Genomic DNA, 27,734 nt, shown 5'->3' on the forward strand with positions numbered 1-27,734 from the left:
CACACCCTATACAAAAGTTAACTCAAAATGGATCAAAGATCTAAACATTAGGTCTAAGACCATAAAACAGTTAGAGGAAAATGTAGGGAGATATCTTATGAAACTTACAATTGGAGGCGGTTTTATGGACCTTAAGCCTAAAGCAAGAGCACTGAAGAAAGAAAGAAATAAATGGGAGCTCCTCAAAATTAAACACTTTTGTGCATCAAAGAACTTCATCAAGAAAGTAGAAAGACAGCCTACACAATGGGAGACAATATTTGGAAATGACATATCAGATAAAGGTCTAGTATCCAGAATTTATAAAGAGATTGTTCATCTCAACAACAAAAAGACAGCCAACCCAATTACAAAATGGGAAAAAGACTTGAACAGACACCTATCAGAAGAGGAAATACAAATGGCCAAAAGGCACATGAAGAGATGCTCAATGTCCCTGGCCATTAGAGAAATGCAAATCAAAAGCACAATGAGATATCATCTCACACCCACCAGAATGGCCATTATCAACAAAACAGAAAATGACAAGTGGAGAGGATGCGGAGAAAGAGGCACACTTATCCACTGTTGGTGGGAATGTCAAATGGTGCAACCACTGTGGAAGGCAGTTTGGCGGTTCCTCAAAAAGCTGAATATAGAATTGCCATACGACCCAGCAATACCATTGCTGGGTATCTACTCAAAGGACTTAAGGGCAAAGACACAAACGGACATTTGCACACCAATGTTTATAGCAGCGTTATTTACAATTGCAAAGAGATGGAAACAGCCGAAATCTCCATCAACAGAAGAGTGGCTAAACAAACTGTGGTATATACATACAATGGAATACTATGCAGCTTTAAGACAGGATAAACTTATGAAGTATGTAATAACATGGATGGACCTAGGAACATTATGCTGAGTGAGTCTAGCCAAAAACTAAAAGACAAATACTGTATGGTCCCACTGATGTGAACAGACATTCGAGAATAAATTTGGAATATGTCATAGGTAATAGAGTCCAGCAGGAGGTAGAAACAGGGTAAGATAATGGGCAATTGGAGTAGAAGGGATACAGATGGTGTAACAGGACTAGATACAAAAACTCAAAAATGGACAGCACAATAATACCTAATTGTAAAGTAATCATGTTAAAACACTGAATGAAGCTGCATCTGAGCTATAGGTTTTTGTTTTGTTTTGTTTTGATTTTACTATTATTACTTTTATTTTTTTCTCTATATTAACATTCTATATCTTTTTCGGTTATGTTGCTAGTTCTTCTAAACCGATGCAAATGTACTAAGAAAAGATGATCATGCATCTATGTGAGGATGTTAAGAATTACTGATTCCATATGTAGAATGGTATGATTTCTAAATGTTGGGTTAATTTCTTTTTTTCCGTTAATTAAAAAAAAAAAAAAAGAGAGAGAAGGGGTAATTGGAGCTGAAGGGATACAGACTGTACAACGGGACTGGATATAAAAACTCAGAAATGGACAGCACAATACTACCCAATTGTAATGCAATTATGTTAAAACACTGAATGAAGCTGCATGTGAGGTATAGGTTTTTTGTTTTTTTTTTTCTTTCTTTCTATTATTGTTTTAATTCTTATTCTGTTGTCTTTTTATTTCTTTTTCTAAATCGATGCAAATGTACTAAGAAATGATGAATATGCAACTATGTGATGTTATTAAGAATTACTGATTGTACATGTAGAATGGAATGATTTCTAATTGTTTTGTTAATTCTTTTTTTAATTAATAAAAAAAAAAAAAAAGAAAAAAAGAAACAGGCCCGACAAGAAATACTAAAGGAAGTTCTGTCAGCTGGAAAAGAAAAAGGAGATGGAGATCTGGAGGACGGCACAGAACTGAAGAGTACCAGTAAGGGTAACATAAAGGATAAAAAGAGAAAGAGGGAAAAGAATATATAGATGCGACAAATAAAAATCACAGGGTAAGATGGTAGATTCAAGAAATGCCTTTACATTAATAACTTTGAATGTTAACGGACTAAACTCACCAATTAAAAGATACAGATTGGCAGAACAGATTAAGAAATATGACCTATCCATTCGCTGCTTACAAGAGACTCATCTTAGACCAAAGGATATAAATAGATTGATATTAAAGAATAGAAAAAGATGTTCCATACAAGCTGTAACTAAAAGAAAGCAGGAGTAACTATATTAATATCAAAAGAAATAGACTTTAAATGTAAAGATGTCAAGAGACAAGGGGGGACACTACATATTTAAAAAGGGAAAATTCACCAAGAAGAAATAACAATCATAAATGATTATGCAGTCTGTGTCAGTTTTAATGTTGTGTACCCCAGAAAAGCCAAGTTCTTTAATCCTCATTCAGTGCTGTTGGGTGGGAGCTTTTTGATTGTTCCCATGGTAAACAACTTGTTTACCACCAAATTTTGTGCAGTAACTTTTGATTAGATGGTTTCCATGAAGATGTGTCTCCACCCATTCAAGGCGGGGTTGCTTACTGGAGCCCTTTAAGAGGGAACCATTATGGAAAAAGCTTTAGAGCCATAAGAGCCACTGAATCTACAGACGGACAGAGTCCCAGGGAAACTGTTGAAGATTCCTGGAGAAAAAGCTAGCAGACATTATCATGTGCCTTTCTAGCTGAGAAAGAAACCCTGACCATCACTGGCCTTCTTGAACCGAGGTATCTTTCCCTGGATGCCTTAAGTTGGACATTTTCGTAGTCATGTCTTAATCTGGACATTTTCACAGCCTTAGTACTGTCAACTTGCAACTTAATAAATTCCCCCTTTTAAAAGTCATTCTATTTCAGGTATATCGCATTCCGGCAGCTTTTTCAAACTAGAACACTCCCAATCAAGAAGCGTCAAAGTACAAGAGGCAAATATTGGCAAAACCGAAGGAAGCAACAGACACTTCAACAATAATAGTGGAGACTTACATACACCACTCTCCTATATAGCTGAAACAATCAGACAGGATCAACAAGGCAACAGAGAACTTAAACAATTTGAAAAAAGAATTAGACTAAACACACAAACATAAATCATTACACCTCAAAACACCAGTATATACATTCTTCTCTCATACTCACAGAACATTCTCCAGGATAGATTATATGCTGGGACACAAAATAGGTCTTTATAAATTTTAAAAGACTGAAATTTTCAAAGCGTTTTCTCTGATTACAACAGAATAAAGCTGGAAATCAATAACCACCAAAGAATCAGAACTTTCACAAACACATGGAGATTAAATAACACACTCTTAAACAGATAGTAGGTCAAAGAAGAAATTGCTAGAGAAATCAGTAAATACCTAGAGATGACTGAAAACATATTCATCTTTAGATGAATACAACATATAAGAATTTATGTAAAGTGGCAAAGGCAGTGCTGGGAGGGAAATTTATTACCCTAAATGTCTATATTAAAAAAGGAGAAAGAACAAAAATGGAGGACTTAACTGCTCACCTGGAGAAACTAGAGAAAGAACAGCAAACTAACCCCAAAGCAAACAGAAGAAGAGAAATGATAAAGATTAAAGCAGAAATAAATGAATTGGAGAAGAAAAAAAAAAACCAATAGAAAAAAAATCTATCAAACCAAAAGTTGGTCCTTTGAGAAAAATCCATAAAATAGACAGACCCTAGCTAGAATGACAAAGAAAAAAAATGAGAGGATGACAATAAAATCAGAAATGAGAGGGGGTTCATTAGTACAGACCCTGAGGAAATTAAAAAAAAAAACATAAGAGGATACAATGAATAACTACACACCAACAGACTAGAACTTAGATGAAATGCACAAATCCCTAGAAACACATAACAACTTGTACTGACTAGAGAAGAAACAGAAGATCTCAACAAACCAATCATAAGTGAAGAGACTCAGTCATCAAAAATCTCCCTACACGGAAATTAATTTGGACATTTTCATAGTCTTAGAACCATAAACTTGCAACTCAATAAATTCCTTTTTTAAAGTTGTTCCGTATCTGGTATATTGCATTCTGGCAGCTTACAAACTAGAACAGATTTTGGAACTGAAGAAGCGGGGTGCTGCTGCAGTTTCCAAGTACCAAACATGTTGGAATGGCCTTTTTTTTTTTTTTTTTTTTTTTTTTAAGGAAAGACAGAGAGAAGGAAGGAAGGATAGAAGGAAGGAAGGAAGAAAGGGAAACATCTTTTAAACATTTTCTTGTTTTATTGTATTCTGTTTCTCCGTTTTTGGTACATGGGCTGGGGCCGGGAATCGAACCGAGGTCCTCCGGCATAGCAGGCAAGCACTTTGCCCGCTGAGCCACCGCGGCCCGCCCTGGAATGGCCTTTTAAATGGATAAGGGGAAGATTCTGGAATAGTTGTGAGGAGTTGATAGAGAAGACCTAGAATACTCTGAAGAAACTGTTGGTAGAAATTTGAACTCTAAAGATATCTCTGACGAGACTGTACCCAGAAATGAGATGTGTGTTATTGCAAACTGGAAGGAAGGCGATCTTTGTTTTAAAAGGGTAGATAATTTGGCAAAATTGACTAGTGATTTTGGTTGGAAGGCAAATTTTAAAAGCCATGAACCTGGATATTTAGCAGAAGAGATTTCCAAATTAAATAAGAAAGTGCAGCCTGGATTCTCCTAGCAGCTTATGGTGAAATACAAAAGGAAAGAGATAAGTTGAGAACTGAACTCTTAGATATAAAGTAACCAGAACTTGACGGTCTGGAAAATCCTGGGCTTCCAGAAAATGAGATGCCAAGAATAGTGTCCCATGTGAGGATTTAACCCAATGTGGCACTGATCAACCATTTCAGAGAAAGTCCGGATTGGAGACGGAGTTATTCACGAAGGATGTGTGGAAACTCCTTCTGTCTGATGGGCATGATCCTCGCCTACTACATGGAAGGCCTACAAGAGTGTTGTGGGATCTGCATAAATGGAGCCCGTCAGCCTGGACTTAAAGACTCAGGAGAGGGACATAGTGAATGTAGGATGTCTTCAGAGGCTAAGGTCTGAAGTCAGGAGAACTCAAACCAGGACCCACAAAAGCACTTGCGGAGGGTGGGTTTGCCCCGAAGTCACAGGGTGGGCCTTTCACCTCCTTGCCCTGGAAGGGTTGTGTTGCCTCAGCCCTTGGAAGGGGTGGAGCACAGTCCCTGGGGACTGGGGAGAGCCTGGCTGCCACCACATGGAGGGGTTGAGCATGTGCCCTGCAGAAGGCAGAGAGCACGGGAATGACCCCAGTGCTTACAGAGGGTAGAGCCGAGAAAAAGGTGGTCTCCCCAATGTCCCCCATGGCTGCATTCGGAGAGAAGCAGGCCAATGCCTATGCCCTTGGAAAGGGTGGGACTGGCACTTTCTAAAGCCCTGATGATAAATTACTCAGACTGAAATGTTATGAAGCTTGCCCCCCAGGTTTTCAGTGTGACCCATGTTCCTTCCAATATCTCCCTATGGAAATGGGAAATTGTATTATATGACTGTCCCTGTTTTGTATGTTGGCAACAGATAACCTGTTCTAAGTTTTACAGGTCCAGAGCCAGAGGAGAATTTTGCCTTAGGATAGACCATGCCTGTAACTGACTTTGATGAAATTTTGTACTGTTTGACTTGGTATTACATTTTATTGTTAATTTTTGATACTGTGATAGAATGAATATATTTTATATATGGGAAAAACATGTTTTTTTTAGGATCCAGAGAGTGGAATGTGCTGGTTTGAAAGGATCATGCACTCTTGAAAAGTCATGTTTTAATACTGATCTATGTTGTGGAAGCAGCCGTTTCTTTTAATCCCTATTCAGAACTATAAACTGGAAACTTGATTAGATTATCCCCAAAGAGATGTGACACACCCAATTGTGGGTATTAACCTTTGATAAGAGGGAAATATGACTCCATCCATTCCAGGTGGGTCCTGATTAGTTTACTGGAATCCTTTAAAAGAGGAAACATCTTGGAAAAAGCTTCAGAGCCACAAAAGCCGTGAGAGCCCACATAGCCAGAGAACTTTTAAGATGAAGAAGGAAAACACCCCCAGGGAAGTTTCATGAAACAAGAAGCCTGGAGAGAAAACACAAATCGCCATGTTTGCCACGTGCCTTTCCAGTTGACAGAGAAACCCTGAATGTCATCAGCCTTCTTAAACCAAGGAATCTTTCCCTGGATGACTTAGATTGGACATTTCTATAGCCTTGCTTTTTTTTTTTTTTTTAAACTTCAGAATTGTATTTTTAAAAACTTTTTTTTTAATTCTAAAAAAAAGTATATGCAAAAAAGCAATAAATTTCCAAGTACATTTTAACAAGTAGTTATACAACAGATTTTAAAGTTTGGTATGGGTTACATTTCCAAGATTTTTCATTTTTCTTCTAGCTGGTCCAAGACACTGGAGACCCACAGAAGTATTAATATATTAACTCAGTAGTCCTATTCATTTGTTGAATCCTTTCTTCTCTATTATACTCTTCTTTTTTTGTGAAAAATAACATATACACAAAAAAGCAATAAATTTCAGAGTACATTGCAACAATTAGTTATAGAACAAATTTCAGAGTCTGGTATGGGTTACAATTCACAATTTTAGGTTTTTATTTCTAGCTGCTCTAAGGTACTGGAGACTAAAAGATATAGCAATATACTAATTCAGCACTCATACTCATTTGTTAAACCCAAGCTTCTCTGTATGACTAACTCCTCGATCACTTTTTTAAACTTTTTTTTATTGTATAGTATAACAAATACAAAAAGCAAAGAAATAAAACAGCAATAGTTTTCAAAGCATTCTTCAACAAGTAGTTAAAGGACAGATCCCAGAGTTTGTCATGGGCTACCATACGATCCTCTCATATTTTTCCTTCTAGCTGCTCAAGAATATAGGAGGCCAGAGGGCTTAAATATTTTTTTTATCATCACAATTAACTTTTCTCGTGAAAAATAACATACATACAAAAAAGCTATAAATTTAAAAAGCACCGCACCACAATTAATTATAGAACATATTTCAGACTTTGACATGGGTTACAATTCCATAATTTCAGGTTTTTACTTCTAGCTGCTTTAAAATACTGGAGACTAAAAGAGATCTCAATTTAATGATTTGGCATTCATATTCATTTGTTAAATCCTATCTTCTATGTATAACTCCACCAACATCTTTGATCTTTCCATTCCTCTCTTTAGGGGTGCTTGGGCTATGGCAATTCTAAATTTCTCATATTGAAAGGGTCTGTCACTAATTTGGGGTAGGGAGATGGAACTATCTGATGTTCTAGAGAGGCTGAGCTAGGTGTCAGGACTCATCTGGAACAGGGACCCACCTGGAGGTTGTAGGATTCTGGAAAGTTATGTGAGTGCATGGAACCCTTGTGCAATCTTATACATTGCCCCCTAGGTGTTCTTTAGGATTGGCTAGAATGGTCCTGGTTGGGAGTTGGCAAGTTATGATAGGTAGCAAGGACTAACTAAAGCTTGTATAAGAGCAACCTCCAGAGTAGCCTCTCAACTCTATTTGAACTCTCTCTGTCACCGATATTTAATTAATTACACTTCTTTTCCCCCTTTTGGTCAGGATGGAATTGTTGATCCCACAGCCTTAGGTCTGGATTCATCCTTGGGAGTCATCTAGACTTTCATCCCTGGATGTCCTGTCCCATGTAGGAGGAGGGCAATGATTTCAACTTGCAGAGTTGGACTTAGAGAGATTGAGGTCCCATCTGTGCAACAAAAGAGGTCCTCCAGAAGTAACTCTTAGGCATGCCTATAGGTAGTCTAAGCTTCTCCATACAGCCTTGCTTTAATTTGGATATTTTTACAGCCTTAGAACTGTAAACTTGGAACTTAATAAATTCCCCTTTTTAAAAGCTGATCTGTTTCTGGTATATCACATTCCAGCAGCTTGCAAAGTAGAACAACCAGTAATAAAGAAAAAAATCTAAGCCAGTCAGAGGAAAAAAAAGACATGTTTTTATGGAGAGGATGCCATCAGATGGTGGAAACAGTACAAACAAGAACACACTGTAAAACATTTTTAAAGTACTGAAAGAAAAAAAAAATCTGTCAGTGTAGATACCTATACTCAGCAGAACTATCTTTTAATAGAAAAAGCAATATAGCAACATTTTCAAACACATAAAGCAGAAATAATTCATTACCAGTAGACTCACTTCACAAAAAAATGTTAGACTCTATTTTAGTCTGCCAAAGCTGCCAGAATGCAACATACCAGAGATGGACTGGCTTTTAATAAAATGGGATGTATTCAGTTAAAAACATAGTTCTTTAGATGAGGGTGCATGGGTGCTTCAGTGGTAGAATGCTCATCTTTCATGCAGGATACCTGGGTTAGATTCCCGGATGATGCACCAAAAAACAAACAAACAAACAAAAACTTATAGTTCTTTAGATGAAAGGCAGCTTACTTTCATATGAGGTTCTCTCTTACATGGGAAGGTACAGGGCAATGTTTGCTGGCCTTCTCTCCCAGTTTCTGGGTTCCAACAGCCTTCCCCAGGGTGATTCCTTCCAGCATCTCCAAAGTCTAGGCTGAGCTGTGAGTGCTGAGATGAGCTATACAGAGCTGCTTGGGCTGTCCTGCATTGAGCTCTCTACTGATCTCTCTTTCTTTTAAGCCTCCAGCTAATTAAATTAAACATCACTCATTGCAGAAGGTATTTCCCTTAACTGACTGTAGACATAATCAGCCATAGATGATTTTCACATGCTAATGACAGCAGTAGAACTAGGCACCAACATCTGGCCAAGTTAACACCTGAACCTAACTACCACAAGATCCTTAAGCAGAAGGAAAATGAGATACAAATCTGGATCTACTAAAGGAATGAAGAGCACCAAAAATGGTAATTTCGTTTTTGTTATTTTCTTTTTGGGTGCATGGTCCAGGAATCAAACCCGGGTGTCCCGTATGGAAGGTGAAGAATTTTTTAATTGTTTTAACTTTTTTTATCTCTGTAAAAGATAATTTAGTGTTTAAATAAAAAGTAATAATGTATTGTGGTGGTAATAACATATGTAAAAGTAAAACACAAATGATAACAATAGCATAAAGGCCAACAAGGGAGAAATGGAAGTATACTTTGTAAGGTTCTTGTACCATACAGGAAGCGGCGTAATATTCTTTAAATGTAGACTGTCATAAATTAAAGATGTACACTCTAAACCAAAGGTAGCCACTAAAATAACCAAACAAGTAGTCATAGCTAATAAGGCAACTAAAACAATACATATGAATAACAGAAAGTACTCAATCTAAAAGAATGCATAAAAAGAGGGAAAAAGGGACCAAAGAACAGATGGAACCAATGAAAAACAAACACTAAGATGACAGACTCAAATATAATATACCAATAATCACATTAAGTATAAACGGGCTAACACCATCGTTTAAAAAGCAGGGACTGTTAGATGGATAGAAAAGTAAGACCCAATTATAAGCTGTCTTCAAGAAACACATTTATATATAGACATACAAGTAGATTAAAAGCAGCAAAACAGGAAAAGATATGCCATGCTAGCACTACTCGAAAGAAATTGGAATAGCTACATTAATGTAAAAGAACATGGATTTTTAGAACAAAGACTACTTTATTGCTGGTAAAGTCATTTCATAATGACAAAAGAGTCTATTAAGAGACCATAACGATACTAAATGTATGTACCTAAAAGCAGAGTTTCAAAATACATACCAGGAAACAGACAAATCCACAATTATAAGAAGAAATTTCAGTACCCCACTCTCAACAACTGATGTACATAGAGAATGAGCAAGGATATGGAAGACATAAACAACACTATTAACCAACTTGATCAGGAAAACATTTGTAGAATATTTTATCCAATAACAGCAGAATACACATACTTCTCTCTCTCTCTCTTTTTTTTTTACATGGGCAGGCACCGGGAATCGAACCCGGGTCCTTGGGCATGGCAGGCAAGCATTCTTACTTGCTGAGCCATCGTGGCCCACCCCACATACTTCTTAAGGGTACACAGAACACTCAGAAAGAGAGACCATAATCTGGGATATAAGTTGAAAAGGATTCAATTTATAGACAGTATTTTCTCTGACCACAATAGAACTAATTTAGAGATCGGTAAGAGGTAGGGAGGAATGCAATTTAGTCAGTCCTCTAGGACAGTAGTAAACAGCCAGGAATTGTCTGGAACAACTGCTGGGGTGATTCCCATGATCGGATACATTCTGTACACCAGTTTGGAACAGGCAAAAGGGCCGAGATCACAGCACAGAACTGTAAGTCCCCCAAGCTATGGAGGCTAGCGCCCTCCCCCACTGTTTTGGAGTTCTTTCCTTGTGGGCAAAAGAAGCAGTCTGTACTAGGAGCAAAGGAAAGTAGCTCAACCAAGGTCCAACTGTGGAATTAATAAATTTGAATGCTGAATACAAGCTCTGAGCATAGATAAACCTGGAGCAAGTACGAAAGGAATCTGGAGGTTTCTGCCCATCAGAAAGAGGTGGAGCTGGGAAAAAACAAAACAAGACAAAAAAAAAGACGCTTTTGGAGTTGGCTGAGCCCAGAATACTGGAAAAGAGCTACGAAGAAAAGGGACACATAAAGCCAGGTACTGACTTCAGCTCTTGATTGACAAACCCAGAGGGCTGGAGGATGGCTCTGAAAAGGATTACCCTTGTTTCTTTCTTTCTTTTTTTTTTTTTTTTTTTCACTTTTTAGCTGCCCATTAAGCTGTTAGGCATCCTCAGATTTCAGCCATGATCCAGGCAAGGGCAGAGTTAAGGAATGTCTAAAGATAAAGTAGTCAGACGAAGGAGATAATTTCCTAAAGGGTATATCTTCCCTCATTTAGAGAATTCAGACCCCAGGGACTGGAAAACAGAAACAGTTTAAGCCTGCCTTCTACCTCAGCCTCTGAGTCAATGACACCCCAGGCAGACCTTGTTCTGCTGAGAATTAAAGGCACTGTACCACTTTATGTCATTGGGGAGCTGCAGGCTGACAAGCGCCACCTGCTGGACTGGATAAGAAAAGTACAGAATCAAGAGGCTTCACAGCAAAGACTACCATAACACTCTGCAGGGTCTCATTCTCAGGGAACCTTGAGACTGACTACACCCTCTTTCTGAGACCTGGGCCTGTCTCGTCTGGAAAAAACTGATTGGGGTAGATTCTGTGTGGCAGGGCAAGATACAGACAAACAAGAGCTGAAAAATTGTGATCAATTAAACAGAAACTAAGCTAGAGGTCTAGAACAAGTTGAACTGAATGTCAAAGAACGGAGAACAAAGTCAACCAAAATAAATAAATAAATAAACCCTAGGTAAGAGAAAATGGCCTGCACAATAAACTAATCAAGAAAATTACATGTTTAGATACCAGCAAAAAAATCACGAGTCATACTAGGAGGAAAAAAATGGCCCAGTCAAAGGAACAAACTAACACTTCAAATAAGATACAGGAGTTGAAACAACTAAAGATACTCAAACAAAAAAATTTTTTTTTCTTCTATAGTACACTATCTAATTAAACCTGCCTGGTCAGTTTATTTAAAGAACCTAACAACACGGAACCTAGAATAGGGAATGCGATCTTATTATTCTGTATAGGTTAATGTAATACTCTGATACATTCCAGAGTATTTGGGGCAGAAAATAAAAAAGTATTTGCAAAGTCCCCTTGAGGAACTGGGGAAAAACGTGAAAATATTAAACTTCTCTACCGGGGGAATTTCTAATATTCTCTCAAGCATCAGGGACTCCCAATTTAATAAACCAAGCCCTTGATCTTGAGGCTTGCCCTTATGAAACTTATTCCTGCAGTACTGAAGCTAACTGACTTATAATTACGACTATGAGTCACCCCTCAGAAAACCTCTTTTATTGTTCAGATGTGGCCTCTCTAAGCCCTACTCTGTAAATAAAATCAATATCCTCCCCTCTTGGGACATACTCACAGGAGTGTTAAGTGTTCCTGGTAACGTGGGACGTGACTCCCAGGGATGAGCCTGGCCCTGGCATTGTGGAACTGACAGCCTTCTTGACTAAATGGGGAAAAAGAAATGAAAGAAAATAAAGTTTCAGTGGCTAAGAGATTTCAAACAGGTCATTCTGGAGGTTATTCTCATGCATTATATAGATTTTCCTTTTTTGGTTTTTAGTGTATTAGAATAGCTAGAAGGAAATACCTGAAACTGCTGAACTGAAATCCAGTAGCCTTGATTCTTGATGATAAGTGCATAACTATTTGGCTTTCACAATGACTCCACGTGATTGTGAAAACCTCATGACTGACACTCCCTCTATCCAGTGTATGAGCAGATGAGTAAGAAAATAAAGACAAAAATAATAATAATAAAGAATAAGGGGAATAAAGAGTATGGGATGTTTGGGGTGTTCTTTTTTATTTTTTATTTTGGGAGTAATGAAAATGTTCTAAAATTGATTGTGGTGATGAATGCACAACTTTATGATGCTATTGTGAGCCGTCAATGTTATACTTTGGATGATTATATGGCATGTGAATATATCTTATAAAATTGCATTAAAAAATAAATAAGAGAGGGCGGATCACAGTTGCTCAGCAGGCAGAGTTCTCGCCTGTCATGCTGGAGACCCGGGTTCAATTCCCGGTGCCTGCCTATGCAAATAAATAAATAAATAAGAGAAAGATTCTAGATGAAACACTCTCAGGTATTTGAAAAATAATACATCTTTAAAAAATCCATGCATCAAAAAAGGGGGGAAAGACAAGTTAGAAAGTATTTTGAACTGAGGGAAAATAAAAGCAAAAAAAAATACCAGAATCTGTAGAATTCTACTCAAGCATTACTTAAGGAGAATTTTATAGCAGTAAAAGCTTATACTGGAAAGGAAGAAAGGTCTCAAATGAATGTCCTTAGTTTCTACTTTTAGAAAGTACAAAAAGAAAAGCAAATTACACCAAAATAAGCAGAAGGGAGGAAATAATAAAGATCAATGAAATGGAAAACAGAACTGATAGAGAAAAACCACAAACCCAAAAACCAGTTCTTTGAAAAAGGCAATAAAACTGATAAGCCTTTAGCCAGACTGATCAGGAAAAAAGAAAAATACACAAATAATCAATATCAGGAATGAAGTAAGTGGCATCATCACAGATTCTACAGATAATAGGGAAATCTTATAAATAACTTTAGATCAACACATTTTACAACTTAGATGAAACAAATAATTGCAAACCAAATATTTGACAAAGGACTCATATTTAGAATATCGTTCTGAAATATCATAAGTTTAACAGCACAAATGCAATCCAATGAGAAAATGGACACAAGATCTGAAAGGACATTTCACCAAAGTGGACATACAGATGACAAATATAAAAATGTATTCAATATGGTTAGCCATTAGGGAAATGCAAATTAAAATCAGAATGAGATACTACTATCTCACCTATTAGAACTAAAATTAAAAACCAGTGACAGAACCAAATGATGGGGAGGATGTAGAGAAAATGGATATTGTGTAATCAAAACAAAATAAATAAATTAAATGCAGAGACTGAAGACTATAACTACCATCCATTGTCCAGTTTTCAAATTCTTGTATACATCAAAATGGCCCCATTCATTCAGTCATTCATCCATTCATTCATTCCACTAAGATACACTTGGAATCTGTTATTCAGTAGGCTCTATTAAGTGCTGCGGATAAAATGGTACAAAATAAAGCTCCATGAAGACAAACACAATTTAATAATCTACCCTCAGTGCCACTGATTGTCTTTATAATAAGTTAAAGTAATAAATTTGTACTTAAAGTTATATCAAATAATATTTGTATTTGTATGTATACATGCAAATAGCCACATAGGAGTTTGGAAAAAAATGGTTCCACTGAAAATTTCTGGACCACACAAATATTTATAGTCCCTTCAGGCACTAAAATGTGGTGATGCAAATATAATCACATCCAATGTCAAAAAAAAAAATGACTTCAAAAAAAAAAAGTGACTTCGATTTATACCGCATTCTTTAGTACAGTTATTCGAGAGATGTAACATTAGTATATAATGGGCAATTAGCTTCTAAAGATAAGCATTTAAAAACAATATTATATGATTTTCAGCACAATTCAACATTTTCCACCCAATATAGCCATCTTACAACTTGTAACTTGATGTCATGTTATTCAAGGGTTATAAATAATACCCAATAAATTTACCCAATTTTCTGAATGTCTTCAGAATTTTAATTGAGGTAATATAATTGGAAAATAAACATCTACATTGCAGAGAAACCCCAGATGAAGAATCAGTGAAAGACTACCATCAAAACGAAGGTCATCAAGAAAAAAAAAATGAAGCTCATCAGCTTTACTGAAGAAGGCAAATGGATCACCAGTATGATAATACTGACCTGATCTTTTAAAATTCTAAGTGTGAACACCTGTTATGTATGAAAAAGATTTTATGTGGAGAATAAAAGAATATAAAAAAATAAAGCTAATGATTTTAAATTAATTTCCTCTGTGGCTCAATTAAAATTGCCATCGTTATTCAACATTATTGAACGTTTGTAATTTATTTTTTTCATTAGCCATTATTGTGTTCATATTAACATGATAAGGTAAAAAGTAAACCACTGGCACTTTTCAGCTTACTGGAACATATCTCCTGATTTTTCTTTATTCTTATGAGAAATTTTTTTGAAACAAGCATTTTTAGTTATCTGCCACTCACAAAGAAACTGGCACATGCATAGAAAACAATTAGAATGAAACTCCAAAATTTGACAATGCTATTAGAATGTCAGTATGAATGATTTTTTCTTACTTTACAATATTTAAATTGATATAATACTATAATTTATAGATTTTATAATACATTGGATGAAGGGAAAAGTAAAGATACACTGGAGATAAAAGTAGAAATTAAACAAATGGAAGTTCTGCATAGAGTTTTTTTCATTTCTGCTACTAAATGTTTCCATATTAGCAGAAATTCATACAACAACCGAGTTTCTTAATTTTAACTATTCAGTAAATACTTTTTCTGCCATAGTTAAGGAGTTCTCACGGACCTTATAATCTTTTGGTTAAAAAAAAATTACATATGTAAAGCAATGAGGAAACAATTCATAAGAGTAAGAGATCAGTGCTAATATAATACTAAACTGCAAGAAAAGGAAGAACAATACCAGCATTGGATGAGGTACCTTAGAAGGCTTTAAGAAATGGGTCTGGGTCTTCCCTATGAAAGAGGGAGCCAGTATTCTTAGGTGGAAAATACTAACAAAATTACAAAGGAAGAAAAGCTCCAGGTTTTTTCAAAGGACAATGAAAAAAATTAGCTTATTATTTCATTTTGGATTTAAACACCCAAATTATTTAGAAGTTAATAACCTCTGGTTTCAATTTTTGCCACTAATTTTTTTATCGTGGAAGAGAGAAGTAATGAAAATATTTCAATTTAATTAAATCCATCACATTTAAGAACTTCAAATAGTTTGCAATTTTCTAAAACAAACCTTAATAAAATTTGTATTTCTTTGGAATTATACATAAACTTTAAAAAAATAATCTAGTTAAATTAATTTTGTATCCTAATATCGGTATTTTGGAGGGTGATAATCAAGAAAGTATAGTTTTCCCTAACATTTGATGCTATACAAAACCATAAAGTATTGAGAATAAGTGATATGCCCAAAAGAAATTTTTCCTATGGAGAATTATAGTCACAATGAAATTTTTAAAAAGCTTGGAAATGGAAAGACCTTGGAGGATAATTTGATTAAACCTTACTCAATACAGGTTTTAATGCCTCAATGAGAGAATGTCCACTCCATTTTCATTTCAACTGTTAGGCCCGTCTTTTTCATTATGAATCCATATTTCCCTACCTGTTTCATTCACTGTTCCAAGCTCTAGTCTCTGGAAATACAAAAGATGCATTTAATCTATTTGCTGTTAGGTCAGGGGAATGGGGAAGGGCAATGCAACTTGAGCTGCTGGAGGCTGTGTCACCCCACACAACACGTCTTCGGGAACTAATGAACCGCCCCTTCCGGACGTAAATCTGTCACTATCCATTCCTGTGTTTCACAGAATCACAGAATTGAGTCAAAAAGAATGTTAAAGACGATACAATTCTTATTTGAAAAGCATTACCATATATCCCACTAAAGTCTTCCTTCTTCCAGGCTGAACAATCTCAAATGTTCTAACAACTTGGCAAGTATCTCTCAAGACATGCTTCCTTCATATTACTCTCCTCCAGATATATTATTTATCAATGTCCTCCTTAAAATGTGATAAAAAGAACTGAAAAACATTAAGCCTAAAAATGAGAATCAACTATGTTTTGTTCAAGATGCTTCAAAATAATGTAGCTTAAATGGGTGTTAGCCTTTGGGGCAGTTTAAATAAACCACTGACTCATGAACTTCTGACAAAATAAGAGACAGAGACCCAGGCATACGTCTCTGTTTTTTGCTTTTTTTAAGTATCTACTGCTGTTAGCTCTGCAAGTTTCCCATCTGTATTTGTGCAGATTCTCTTTTAAAAATTCAATTGTCAGGCTCTGTTTGTCATTATTACCTATCTACATGTGAAATATAAAATGTGTTATTTCTAATATATTTTCTTAGATTCAGTCTGTTGTGCTAATTATTTAAATTTGGGGGGTGAGGGTAGGATCCTGATTCTGTTATGTAACATACTAGCTCCCTCACAATTTTAAGAAGAACTGACAAAAATCTTGTTTAGAACATGGGGGAAGATAGTGTCTTGAGGCATACCACCAATGAATGCATCCCGGTGTTTAATTTTCACGTGTCCACTAATCCTCAGCCTTTGGGTATAGTCTTTCAATCAGTTACAAATCTACCAACTACATAATTATTCAGACCACTTTATTTATTCTATCTTGTCTATAAAGACATCATAAAAGACTGTCAAATGTTCTCCATATAGCTTTGAGTGTCCTTTTCCTCAACTGTAAAATAAGAACTAAATGAGATAATCTAAATAAAGCATTTAACCCAGTGCACGGTACATAATTAAAAATCCAATAAGTATAGCTATAATTCTTGACGTGTTGTGGCCACAGCATTCCCTGGTGTTCCTACAAGTTGACTTACTATATAAGAAAAGGAAGTGAGGATAATGTGATATGACTTGTTCTTTGTAAACCTATGCTAGCTCCTAGTGATCAGTGCCATCTTTTACAAGTACCTATAACACAATGATATTTACTCTGTTTGAGAATTTGTTCAGAAATGATGCCAACTCAATATATCCCAGGGTAATCTGGGCAGAGAATAAAAAAGTATTTGCAAAGTCTTCTTGGTGGAATGGGGAGAAAGGAGGAAATATTCAACTTTCGCATTTGGGGAATTCCTGATATTCTTGCAAGCACTAGGAACAACCAATTCAATAGGCTGTGCCCTCAATCTTGGGGTTCGCCCCTATGAAACTTATTCTTGCAGAGGAGAAGCTAAGCCTACTTATAAGTATGCCTAAGAGTTACCCCCAAGAGAACCTCTTTTGTTGCTCAGGTGTGGCCCCTCTCTCTAAGCCAACATGGCAGGTGAATTCACTGCCCTGACCCCTATGAGGAACATGACTCCCAGGGGCGTAAAACTCCCTGGCAACATGGGAAAGAACTCCACGGATGAGCTGGGACCCAGGATCATGGGATTGAGAGGGCTTTCTTGACCAAAAAGGAGAAGAGAGAAATGAGACAAAATCAAGTGTCAGTGGCTGAGAGATTTCAGAGTCAAGAGGTTATCTTGTAGGTTATTCTTACGGATTATATAGATATCCCTTTTCAGTTTATGATGTATTGGAGTGGCTAGAGGGAAGTACCTGAAACTGCTGAAGTGTATTGCAATAACCTTGATTTCTGAAGATGACGGTATAATTATATAGCTTTTACAGTATGACTGTGTGATTGTGAAACCTTGTGGCTGACACTCTCTTTATCCAGGGTATGGACAGATGTATTTAAAAAATAAGGGCAAAAATAAATAATGGAAATAAGGAAAAAATAAATAAAGGGTAAAAAAAAATTGGGTAGATTACAATACTAGTGGTCAATGAGAAGAAGGGGTAAGAGGTATGGGATATATAGGGTTTTTCTTTTTTCTTTTTATTTCTTTTTCTGGAGTGATGCAAATGTTCTAAAAATGATTACGATGATGAATACACAACTATGTGATGACAGTGAGTGCCACTGCATACCATATACGCACTGTATTTGTATGATTTCTCAATAAAAATATATATAAAAAAAGAAATGATGCCAAGCTCACTAGTCTACATCATTACCTGCAACCCTTGTTTTCCAATTGGGTACCTATTTCAGCAGCTAAAACACTCTTTTACACATAGTTAGCATTCAAAAGACGAGTTGTTGAATCTTCTTCTTTTTTTTTTTTTTGCATGAGCAGGCACTGGGAATCAAACCCATATCTCCAGCATGTCAGGTGAGAACAGCATGCCTTGTTGAATCTTCTTTTATTAAAAAAAAAATCTGGATCAATTTCTTAGTTTTGATAAATGTATCATGGTTATATAAGATTTTGACATTAGCAAAAGCTGGGTGAAGGGTATATGTTAATTCTCTATACTCTCTTTGCAATTCTTCTGTAAATACATAATTATTTCAAAATTAGATATTTTTAAAAATCAGGATAATGTTTTCCCACCTTTGACAAACTCTTTCTTAAAACTCCCCAAATATTACCGAACACTACTAGGTGTAAATTCTTTCAGCAACCTTTATAGCCAATAATTCGTTTGGAAAAAGAGATCCAAACTCCAGCAATTGCAAATTAACTTATCCAGGACCATGCAAAGAGTTTTCAGTATACAACAGTCATCCCCTAATTTTATTTTTGGAAATAAGGGCTTAAAAAAAATCTATCCCCAAAGCAAATATATATTTTCCCTAAAGCCTTAAAGCTCTGTAGAATCCAATTAAAGCCTCTGACTTCTACAGATCATTTATTTAGCAATGGCATCCAAGTCAAGCGGAAAGATCTTTGATATATGAAACAAATTACTACTACACTATTAAATAAAAATTTTTTAAAAATATATTCTAAAGATATAATATTTTTTAAATGTTCATATTGTGGCTGATTCATTTTTAAATAGGTAAGTAAGTATTTAGGAAAAGGACAAATTTTATTTGCAATTATTCAAGCTCAATCTTTGCCTGTTAAGTAACAAAGTCATGAAAATTCTGCTAAAAGTGTTAACTGTAAAGCAAAGAAATCTTAAAATGTTTAAGAATAAAGTATCTTTTCCCTAAATGTTCTCCTAAATACCTCCAAATAGCTTTTGTACTTTAAAGAGTTTCTTTCAGGTATCAAATGTCTAATTTCCAAAAACTTGGCTTTCCATTCTGGAACAGTACTACAGAACCTGTACTATAAACACAAGTGCTATTGTCAAAGAATTGATACAATAATAAAAAGAGCTAAGGCCACTTGTCTTATAGAAAATTACTGCCAAATACTGCCATACCCTGCCTTTCTTTTTTTCTGGGCCTGTAGCCAAATACTAATGATTTTCAGACCCTTTCTAATTTTTAGTACACAATGAAGTATACAATAGCACATCTGAACCAGACCAGTATTTAGTGTATGTTCTCCCCAATTTGTCTAAAGTTTTGATATGTAAAAATAAACACACTCTCACACACATATATACTGTCATGTACATACACATAAACATTCACATATATATATATGATCTACATACATATCTTTAGAGACATACATAAGAAACTGATAACAATGGTTGGTTGTCTGTGAAGCAACTGGGTGGGTGAAGTATAGGACAGGACAGGATGGGACAATGACTTTTCACTAAATGCCTGTTTGGGTCTTTGAATTTTTAATGTGTTTTTACAATATCTATTTCCAAAAAAAGTATTGATTAAAAAAAGAAATAACCACAATAATATACCATTAATTCTGGTTGAAATACCTTTTACAACACAATGCATGAGGCATTCTTTTAAAAGCCTTTCTATTATACCATGAAATGGGCCTGGTTAAACAATGGGAATTTATTCACTCATGGTTTTGAGGCCAGAAAAATGTCCAAGGTAATGTTTACCCCGCCCATCCCAAAGACTGGCATTCTGGGGCTAGCTGCCGGTGATCCTCGTTTCCTCTGTCACATGGCAAAGTACATGGCAGTATCTCCCAGTCTCTTCCTTATCTTCCCTGTTCCCTTTCAGCTTCTTGCCTCCTGTGGCTTTCTCTTAGTCTGAATTTCATTCTCTTATAAAGAACTCCAGTAACAGGATAAAAACCCATCCTGAATGAGGTGGCTCCACCTTAACTTGAAGTAACCTTATCAAAAAAGGTCCTACTTAGAATGGGTTTACACACATAAGAATGGATTAAATCTAAGAACATGTTTTTTCTGGGGTACATATAGCTTCAAACCACCACACTTATCAAATAAGAAAAGGTTTTAAAAACTGTTCTCAAATTAGCATAATCTTTCTAGAAAACAGTATGATAATATCTAATATTTTTTTAATGAACATTTTTATTTATACCTTAGGAATAATCAAGTATGCAGACAAAGATTCATACACAAAGATCTTCATCAATGTTATTAGCAGAGGTAAAATATGTTCAATAATAGGGAATGGCTAAATCATCGAATATCTATTCAATAAAACATAATGTTATTAAAAATTATGTTTTGAACAGAGTAAGAAAATATCCATGATAAAATGCTCAGTGAGGGGTAAACAGTATATAAATAAATAAATATACTCATGAGGAGGAGGAGAAATATATACCATAACGCTAATAGTGGTTATCTGGATTGATGCATTAGATTTTTGTTTTCTAATGCCTCATATTTAAATATATATATTAAACAGATTTTAAGTTTGCAACATTGCAAAACTGATGTGGTATTTAGATAGCCAAAATAAACTAAGTTAAAACCTTCAACTTAACAACATTTTTGGAAGCACAAAACAAAATAACCCAAATTACTATGTATCACTAAGATAATTTCTGCTGTCCAATAAGTATTAGTGGTTACTACATTTTTAAACCGATATAATAAAATAGAAGACTTCTGTCTATTACATGATACAATCTGAACTAAAATGAAATCCCATGAAACAGGGCTAGTAACAATAATACTTACTAGGATAAATAATACCCTTACAAGAAGAAAATGTTTTAACTAACATATAACATCTAAATTAATAAGGATAACCAAGCTTTTTATTTAAATGAATTGAGTCTGTTCATGGATGTGTTGGTTTGTATCTGTTAGGTACTCCAGAAAAGGCCACGTTCTTTAAATCCATTCTTGTGAGTGCAGACTTATGGGTGGGACCTTTTAATTAGATTATTTCAATTGAGAAGTGATTGCTTTGTAAGGATAAGACAGAGAAAACACCTAGAGACATTTGGAGAGAGTACTTAGAAAGAAAAGAACCCCTGGGAGAAGCAAGCACCCACAGAAACTGAAAGAACCAGAACCTGAAAGCAATGAAACCTGGGAGAGAAGAATCAGTAGACGCAAGCCATACCATTCCATGTGACAGAGGAACCGTAGATGCCCTCAGCCTTTCTTCAGAGAAGGTGTCAATCTTCCTATTGATGCCTAACTATTTTCATGGCCTTAAAACTGTAAATTGGTAAACTAATAAATTTCCACTGTAAAAGGCAATCCATTTTTGCTGTGCTGCATTTCAGCAGCTTTAGCAAACCAAACTGTGGGAAAAAGAATACTTATTAATAAATTGATAAACTTTTGCTGAAATATAAACTTCTCAGTATAGTTTCAATTATAGATGCAGTGTAACCCTAAAAATTATTTCTACTACTGCTATCACTCGGAAATAACATATCTGACCCTTCAAGGGCTTACCGCTGCCATAAATTCTAAGATCCTTCACCATCTGGCCCTTGCTTTCTCACTTGCTGTCTGTGTTCTAGCTTAGCGGTTGGCAATGCTCAGCAGCATTTCCATCACCTATGAGCACTTTAGAAATCCAAATTCATGAGCCTTATCCTTAATTACTTAATCAGAATCTGTGAGGATGGAGTCCAGGAAACTTTTAACAAGCTATCTAAGATATTCATATGCATATTATAATTTAAGAACCACTGCTCTAGTCATCCTGAATTGCCTGCAGATCCCCAAATCTGCCCTGCTTTCTATCTCTCTGTACAAGCACTTAACTACCTACTCCGGTCTTTTACCTCATTGTTTACATTTATATCTGCCAATCCATGGATTGGATGTGGGTACAGAGAAGGAGGAGTCAAGATTAATTTGGAGGTTAAGCAAATGTAGTTGCCATTTACTGAGCTGACACAAACTGTGGAAAGAGGAAGTATTTGAGTAAACCTGTGATTCTTACTAGTTAGATTTTCTTCCTGACTTCCAGATTTATATCAAGAGCATCATCATTTCCCAATTGCTTTTTATGACTGGAATTTTATAATAAACCTCAATTCTTCACTCTCTCCAAAACAAAAATGTGAAGGACACTAAAGTGTTTTCAAATCTTCCTTAACTCATCATGTCATAAGAATCTCTCTTTCTCATCCTTTCTGTTCTGCAAGCAGTCTACCAGGATCTCAATATTCAAACCTGGGCTATTTTAATGGTTTCTTGTCCCCAGTCTTTTCCTACTTCCACGCCATTCCAATTCTTCACTAAAGATTAGCTTAAGGCAAACCTTATTTAGGAAAAACAAACAAACAAACAAAAAAACCAACCTTCTATTTAGAAACAGAACCTTCTGTAACCACAAGCTCAGGTCACATTTATCTAATCTTCTAACCCTAGAGCTCAATCACTCTTTATATGCTACCTTGCAATTAAATATATGTTGTCTCCCACTCCCAAACAGACAAAATCTCTTAAGGGCAGTGACTAGATTTTACACCTCTTAGTATCCCTATTAGTTAGCCCATGGCTGACACTTAAATGGTCACTGATAAGGTTGAGCAAATAACATTTGGCATGATCTGCATAAGATCAGTAAACTATGGATAGATTTTTTAAAAGGAAAAAGAGGAAGAAACCAATACTAAGAAATCACAGAAGTATAGGAACTGGAGCATATCCAGGTGTCATGACCCAAAGTCACAATTTTCTCTGAACTATGTCCTTACAACTTTCAGATCCTCAGCATCATTTTTCTAAAAGCCACTCTAGTCATAAAGAAATCAGGCATCTAAGTTTACAAGCAATGGTTGTACACACCAGTATTTACAATTATAGAAAATCTTACAGACCAACTATCTGTGTGGTCTTGGGCAAGCCAACTACCCTGTGTATGTCAGTTTCCTCATATAGTAAATGAAGGAGTTGGATTAAATGGTCTCTAAAGTTAAATCAATCTCAAATTCTCTACGTTAGTTTCTTTGGAGGAAATGAATGGATAAAAATTTTACAATCTACTTCTTCAGTTTATAAAATGGGTAAAATATCTGTTATTTTAAACACAAAGAACAAGAACCCATATTCAGAAAGCAGTGTAGTATTGTGAAAAAGCACAGATTATGAAGTCAGACAGACCTGACTTCATAGACCTGATCTAGTCATAATCTGCTTCTTATGAAATATACAACCTGAACAAGATATAAAAACTCCTTGAGCCTGTTCCTTTAAATGATGGAAATAACAGAAACTTCTTGGGATTTGTTTTCAAAATGAGAAGCAATGTATGTAAAGCAATCACCAAGCCTACATAAACACACACGCACACACGCGCGCACACACGCACACACACACGCACGCACACACACGCACACACACACACTTGCAACATTCATTTCCCATACAGAAAGCAGCCAATGTAAAATAACTACCAAATCAGCAATGATGTACAAGATTTGAAATATCTAAAGTGATTCATGTCTCTCCTAGCAATTTTAGAAACAGGGATCAGTAGTTGCCTCAAAATTCTGCAAGACTTTTCTGTAAATTTAACAGAGTAACCTTTAATCCTGTAATGCAGAGACCTCTCAGTTCTGTTATTAGTCTGTGGTCAAAGGGGCAAGAAAATAACATAATTTTAACAATTAAAAAAAAATTAAAATTTTAGAAAAATACGACAAGAATAAAGTTTGGGTTTAATTCTATTGGCTATTATGAAGGCATTAATCTTAACATCGAGAATTCAAGCACATAACGAGATCCAACTACTGTGCAAATAAGCAAAAGGGATTCAAAAAGCAGTAAGACAAAATATAAACCTACCTTTGAGTCCAGGAGGAGAAAGAGTTACAAATAATTTCAGCATACTAATGAATAAACAAGATAGAGAGTGGGATTAACCTAGAGGGTTGGTAAGAGGGAGGACCAAAGGACAAAGACCTAAAAAAGCAGGTAGTAACTGAATTGTATGCTTGGCAGTGGTTAAATGGTTACTTTTACGTTATGTATATGTTACCAGAATTAAAAACAAAAATCCTCACTGTTCTGGGGGTAAAAAGCAGGTATTGCTTGAGTTGTACCTTGAAAAATACAGTTAGCCAGCAAGACAAGAGGAGGAAAGGCATTCCAAGCAGAGGGGAGAATATATACAAGGGCTCTGAGTAAGGAAATAGTAAGGGGCATTCAGAAAACAGCTCGTATTAGTATTGTTGGGATTTATGGTGGGGGAAATATAGATTAGCCAGATGATGAAGAACCTTGAAACGAAAGGACTAAATACTGTAAGTAATGGAGAAAGATGGTTTTAAGAAAGAAGCAAAGAACAGAACAGCACTGTAGAACAATCACTTTGCAACTAGGGTAAAAGACGGATTAAAGGGGATCAAGCCTGGAGGCAACTGCTAGAGACCTCATTCCGCACCCAGAGTTAAATAAGGACATTATATTATCATATGCATACCCCATTACAGAACCGGGAATCAAAAAATAAAAATAAGGTGTTAAGAGAGAAAGCTAAGTTATCAAGATAAAATCATTTAGCTTCATGAATGTATATTCCGGGATTAAATCTTTCCTACATATCTTAAACAGGCTAATAAAATTAGGTATATATATAAAAATTATATGTAACAAATTATATCCTGAGAACTAGCTACTCTCACAGGTTTTATTCCTTTTTGAACTTTTAATACTGCAGATCTACAACATAACATCCAATGCAACAGAATCCTTGAAACTGGATCTTATATTGTTTATCAACAGGGGCGTCTCTTGCTCTAATTCTATATATATGATAACTGAGGCCACGAGGGACTCAGTTGCTACTGACAATTAAATCTCTCTTTTATAATTCAGAAGGTAGATCATTATCTTGCTTGGTTTCTGATAATCATGACAGACATCAACCATTCTATTATCCAGGGGTTATATATATTTTTTAAAGGTAAGCTGAACCCCAATTATCAGCATCACAACTATTTTATTTATTGTTGTCGTTCTCTCCCTCTTGATATATGTTGCAAGAGGACTAGAATTACTGTACCTCCAAATTGTGAGGCCCAGCAGATTATCATATTCTTAATTAGAAATTATGAGAGCTGAAATCTGCTTAATTTATCATTTATCTTTTTCTCAGAAAATAATCATAAACAAAAGATTGCTCAAGTTTGGGGGGCTGTTGTTCCAATCAAACTGATCAGTTTTGATAGCTGTTAAAGTCAACCAGCCGTTTTGGTTTTAATTATAACCAAAAAAACCAAAAAAAATAACATGTTGCTATGTAAGATTTCCATGTTCTTTTTTCTTTTTAAATGGTTGCAAATTTCAAGAATTAAGTACATTATTCCTAATCTTTCTGGTTCTAAGATCAAAAGAAATGCCCCTTTTTAAAAACTGTCACCAGGTCCAAGATTAAAGCAGGCAAATTCTTTCTTCTGGGATACTCAAATTTGTCTGTTTACCCAAAATTACAGATTTACAGAGTTACTAGGACTTCATTTATAGGCCTCTCTGTCAGAGTATGGAACCACTGTCAGGCAACCGCACACACTTTCTGGCCCATACATTTTTTTGAACCATACAGACATATTTACAGGTCATTTTATTTGAATTCCACCTAAGTCTGGGTTAGTTAACAAGAACTCGGTTAGGATGCACCTTTACAATAAAACTGTTAAGCAGGATTCTCTAAAATAACTCGATTGATCATCCTTACAGGTCCCAAGCTCCGCATGTGCAGAGCTCCAGCTCGGGGACTTCAAAGTTCAGTTTCTTATTTGGAGGCAGAAATTGAAGCTATTCCTCTCCACAAATGCTTTTCAAAGAATAGAGAGAAGCCAGAGCACACTTCCCAGCGCTACTCGACTCTGCCTAACACTCCGGCAAGACTTCAGGGCAGATCTGAAAGTGCCTGATCAGCAGAGCAGACCACCTAGAAGCTGAATCCACACAGTCTTCCCGACCCTCAGCCGCCGACGCGGCATCCACGCTCAGCCTCCCGACGCTCACCTCCTAAGGAACCGACCGACTACTAGTTGCCCACATAAGGTACTGCCACTTTCTAGCTCCCAGAGCTCCAGCGAGACCAGCACGCCCCCGCAGGGATTCCGGGGCAGAGCAAAGAAACTGCAGAACCAACCCACTATTTCTCCAACTAAGCAACAACACGGATCAATCTCCAACTAAGCAACGTAAATTTCATCTAGAGAAAAAAAACATTCCAGGTTCCTGACCAGCCACAGACTGTCTACTGGGTCGGCATAAGATGCCACTAAAGCTCTCTCCCGCCCCAAGCAGACCCTGAGCCCACTAAGCCGCGCCCTCTCCAAGATCACGCCCGTACCTGCTAACTGGCCCGCCGTCGCCCCCGAAAAGACTGGCGACCATGCCAAGTTACCACCCCTGGCTGGGGAAAACAGAAACCCCAGTAGAGACGCTGGTCTCCGTCTGTATTTTTGTCCCCCACAATCCCATCAACGCGGCAAGCCCCCGCCCCGGCCCCTGCAGAACGTAAATACATCGCTCTCTCGGCCGGAGACTTGGATAAACAGACCCTCGCCCAGAACCCTAATACGCTGCTTCTTCATTTGCCACCCTACTCAAAGGACCCCGGAGACCCCTCATGACTTGTCCTCTCCCGAGACTCGGGACCTTGCTAAACTGTGTTCTCTGTCCCCAAAGAGCCGGGGTACCCAATGAATGGACCTCTCATCCCAGAACCCCGCCACACCACCCCATAAAACCCCGGGACCCTAATAAATCTTCCTCGATCCCTAAGTCCCTGGACCTTCTATGCCGCCACTCACCCCCTCCCCCAAGCCGGAAGAGCCTCAAACCCCAATAAAACGACCCTCACCCGAAGGAGCCCAGGCTCCCGCTACACCGCCCTTGGGCACCCGCCCCCGGACCCTAGCACACCGCCTCCTTGCCCCGCGCACTCTCGCACCCAGCCAAGCCTAGCGCCTACCAGGCAGCGCGGAACCGCCCCCGGAGCCGCCCCCGTCGGGAGCCCGCCTGCCCCGGCTGCTCCTTGTCGGCGCTCCCCGACCGCTTGGCAGCTGAAAGGCGCTCCGGGCTTCCTTACCTAGGCAGTGTTGGAGGGTGACCGAACCGAGGAAGCGAAGCAGGCGGCAGAGAAGGGACCGCCCAGGCCTGCGACTGCAGCAGCTCCAACCTCTCCGCGAGAAAGCGCTTGTGTGAGAAAAGCCCTACCGCTCCGCGCGCAGCAGAGGATCGAGCCACAGCCGAGCCCGCTGCTCTTCCCGCGAGATCCCAGCCACCACGAGGGGCCGGGCCACGGCAAGGGGCGGTGGCAGGGGCTCCTTGATTGACAGCCTTG

General features: G+C 37.0%; 1 protein-coding gene across 8 annotated transcripts in view; it reads right to left on the minus strand.

Annotated features, from left to right (window-relative positions):
- The window catches only part of GLCE (glucuronic acid epimerase), a 113,983-nt gene extending 86,321 nt beyond the window's left edge, over window positions 1-27,662 (minus strand). For 4 of the 8 annotated variants that reach the window (XM_077123944.1, XM_077123939.1, XM_077123946.1 and 1 more), the window contains exons 1-2: window positions 27,480-27,662; window positions 11,932-12,018 (exon numbers count right to left, since the gene is read on the minus strand). The gene's annotated coding sequence lies outside the window, so the exon portion shown is untranslated. The remainder of the gene's footprint in view (window positions 1-11,931; window positions 12,019-27,479) is intronic. The other 4 variants (XM_077123942.1, XM_077123940.1, XM_077123941.1 and 1 more) reach the window with 1 other exon arrangement.
- Window positions 27,663-27,734: the final 72 nt, after the last annotated feature.

This window comes from Tamandua tetradactyla, chromosome 12 (assembly GCF_023851605.1).
Source record: "Tamandua tetradactyla isolate mTamTet1 chromosome 12, mTamTet1.pri, whole genome shotgun sequence".
NCBI classification, from domain to species: domain Eukaryota; kingdom Metazoa; phylum Chordata; class Mammalia; order Pilosa; family Myrmecophagidae; genus Tamandua; species Tamandua tetradactyla.